The 3782-nt window shown below is 39.3% G+C and overlaps 1 pseudogene; it reads right to left on the bottom strand.

Moving 5' to 3' along the window:
- Window positions 1-1228: 1228 nt before the first annotated feature.
- LOC110304192 lies at window positions 1229-3779 on the bottom strand (annotated as a pseudogene).
- Between the last annotated feature and the right edge of the window lie 3 nt (window positions 3780-3782).

Genomic DNA, 3782 nt, shown 5'->3' with positions numbered 1-3782 from the left:
CTCCTCCTTTTCTCCTTCTCCTTCTTTTCTCCTTCTCCTTTTCTCCTCCTTCTCCTCCTCCTCCTCCTCTTCCTCCTCCTTCTTTCTCCCTCTCCTTCTCCTTCTCCTCCTTTTCTCCTTCTCCTTCTTTTCTCCTTCTCCTTTTCTCCTCCTTCTCCTCCTCCTCCTCCTCCTTCTTCTACTTCTTTTTCTTCTTCTTCTTTTTTGTTTTTTGTTTTTTTTTTTTTCAAGACAGGGTTTCTCTGTATAGCCCTGGCTGTCCTGGAACTCATGATGTAGACCAGGATGGCCCCAAACTCAGAAATCCTCCCGCCTCTGACTTCCAAGTTCTGGGATTAAAGGCATGAGCAACCATGCCCTGCTTGTGTGTGTCTTCTTTGGAGAAATATGTGTTTGATTCCTTTGCCCATTTTTAAACTATTTGTCTTTATGTTGTTCTAAGTATTTTCATTCTTTAAATGTATTCAGACTATCTGTTCAGTGGCTGTCACACTAGATAGCAAAGGCCTAGAGACCCAAAGGTGAAGGAGACATGAACTGTCTCTCATGGTTTTGCCTTGCAGAAGACTTTAAGGCCAGATTCAACTGTTCCTTTGTATTTACTTTATGGTGTAGGGCATGTGCGACTTTGTTACCAGACAGACAAAAGAAATGGTATTCATACTTTTTTTGCTGGAGGGACTCAATGTAAGAAATTACCTTGAATATCTTGTTTGGACCTACACTCATTGGTCCAATCACAACCCTTGCTTCTGCAAGTCAATTGCCTCAGAATAAACTAAATTACCAGTGACCAGTATGATTTTTAATATTACAATCTTGACAATGGTGGACAAAACCCCATATCTTCAAATGCCAATTTTTAAACATTGATCCCACTGCACTGTTATGGCAAAAGGAGCTGACATGAAAAGAAAACACATATCAGTTCAGAACATCTGTGCTGTTTGAGCTGGTGGCCTCTATCTACAGGTTTAAATCTGGGGTGAGGGTGATGGAAACAGAAAAGAAGGAGGATGTGGGAAGAGGTATTAAGGGATGAGGAAGAGAAGCAGAGCTTAAAACTGCACCACAGAGCTCCATTTTAGTTCCCAACTCTGCGGATCATAGTTCATTTCCACATTTATGGATTGAAAAATGAAAATACTCTTGATAATCAAGATATGATTTTATACATAGTGACATCACTGATGTCATTGTGAAAAAGGTTCAAACTTCCAGTGAAAGACTATGCAAACCTGATAACTCCTCTCGAGTTTACTGGTACTGCATACCCATTGTCTCTGGGCTTCACATTCATGTCACTCTCAATGAAAGGCTGATGCAGAGTGTGGGCATTGATGAATCCATTGGTCTCATTGGCAGACAAACTGACAAAGTCAGACACAGAGACAGCCATTTGGCACTGGTGATGTGATGTGTATGAATTTCAAAATCTACACCCAGGTTATTTACAGAAACCATTCATAAAGGATTCAGGGAGAGCAATGCCCATTTTCAATCTCTTTGCTGCTCTTTCCGATTCTTCACTGCACATGGGGTTTAACTCTGAGTGATAAAATCCAGTCTTCAATAAATTAAAACAATCACTTTCACCGAAGCTGGGCAGGGTGAGTAACTCTTCCATTACAACAGGCACATGATTGACTTGTCCATGAGGCATGTTTCTGAGGGGAGGAAAGCTATCATTCAGATAATTCACATCTGTGGGGGTGCAGACAGTTACTATACTGTTGGTCAAAGCTGTCAAGTCACTGGCAGTGAAGGAGCTGAAAATGTTCAGTGGCTGATCAGGAATGGGCTCAGGTTAGTTAGAAGTTAAGGCTGAAGAACTGACTGTACCACCCAGAAACTCTGTTTCATCTATGGAATGATCCATATAGTTCATAACACCAGGGTGATGGTTATAGCATCTCTTTCAAAATTTTGTCTGTTGAGCAAAATAATCATAATGCTCCAAATTCTTCCACATCTAGTAGAAGGCTACACACTTGGCAACAGTTCTAGATCTCACCTAATTTTTCAGAATGAGAGGAAAATCTTTTCCATAAAGCATTCGAGCATGTTCAAAGTTTCAGTACTCTTCTTCTGTCCATACTGTCATTCCTTCTTGAGATGCCTTCCATTGCAGCAGTACCTTTCAGTTGCTTCCTTTATATTGTGGTTACACTTCATATAATGCCTGTTCATTATCCCTGGTGTGTTTGCCTGAAGAAATTCTGTCTAGGACTTTTTCATTTCCAGTTCTTAATGAGGTCTCAATAAGGTACTCCTTGACTTTGCTCTCCAAAACCACATCAGGACACCACAGTAACTGGTCTTCATTTTCATAAGCTCTCTCATTACTACTGTGCTCACCAAGAAAAGGGGGAATGTCTGCTTGATACTGTAGACCAATCATTATTTCCTTTCTCAAATCTTCAGGTGTGTTACCACTGTCCATTTCAACATCCTTGATTTCTGATTTCTTGTCTCCATCACACATAGTGTTTGATCATGAAGGCCGAGAGAAGAAATCAGAAGTTTCATGAGAAGTTACATATGGTGTCAGATCATCTGCAGAAGGCTGGGTTTCCTCATCATCGCTCAACAACAGGTCTTTTGCTATTTTTTTCTTTGTCTAGAGTCATATCTGGTAGTTCATCTGCAAGTTCACTTGGGGAGCTGTTTGTACTGGAATTTGCAACCATTGCAATTGTAGATTCATAGCCATAGAACTACCGGAAGATCCAGCCATGCCTCTCCTGGGCATGTATCCAGAATATGTTCCAACTTGTAATAAGGACACATTCTCGCTAAAATTTTCACTAACTGAATCCAAAAACACATCAAAGCAATCATCCATAATGATCAAGTAGGCTTCATTCCAAGGATTCAGGGATGGTTTAATATATGGAAATCCATCTATGTAATCCACTATATAAAATCTCAAAGACAAAAATCATATGATCATCTCATTAGATGCGGAGAAAGTATTTGACAAAATCCAACACCCATTCATGATAAAAAGTCTTAGAAAGATCAGGATTTCAAGACCCATACCTAAACATAATAAAAGCAATCTACAGCAAAACAGTAGCCAACATCAAAGTAAATGGAGAGAAGTTGGAAGCAATCCCATTAAAATCAAGGACTAGACAAGGCTGCCCACTTTCTCCCTACCTATTCAATATAGTACTCGAAGTCCTAGTCAGAGCAATTAGACAACAAAAGGAGGTCAAGGGGATATAAATCAGAAAGGAAGAAGTCAAAATATCACTATTTGCAAATGATATGATAGTATATATAAGTGACCCTAAAAATTCCACCAGAGAACTCCTAAGCCTGATAAACAGCTTCAGTGAAGTAGCTGGATATAAAATTAACTCAAACAAATCCATGGCCTTTCTCTACACAGAGGATAAACAGACTGAGAAAGGAATAAGGGAAACAACACCCTTCACAATAGTCACAAATAATATAAAATACCTTGGTGTGACTCTAACTAAGGAAGTGGAAGATCTATATGATAAGAACTTCAAGTCTCTGAAGAAAGAAATCAAAGAAGATCTCAGAAGATGGTAAGATCTCCCATGCTCATGGATTGGAAGGATCAATATAGTAAAAATCGCTATCTTGCTGAAAGCAATCTACAGATTCAATACAATCCCCGTCAAAATTCGAACTCAATTCTTCAATGAATTAGAAAGGGCAATTTGCAAATTCATCTGGAATAACAAAAAACCTATGATAGCAAAAACTCTTCTCAATGATAAAAGAACCTCTGGTGGAATCACCATGCC

The sequence above is a fragment of the Mus caroli genome, chromosome 11, assembly GCF_900094665.2.
Source record: "Mus caroli chromosome 11, CAROLI_EIJ_v1.1, whole genome shotgun sequence".
NCBI classification, from domain to species: Eukaryota; Metazoa; Chordata; class Mammalia; order Rodentia; family Muridae; genus Mus; species Mus caroli.
Note: the sequence above shows the minus strand (reverse complement) of the source record. Positions and strands in the feature narration are given on the sequence as shown.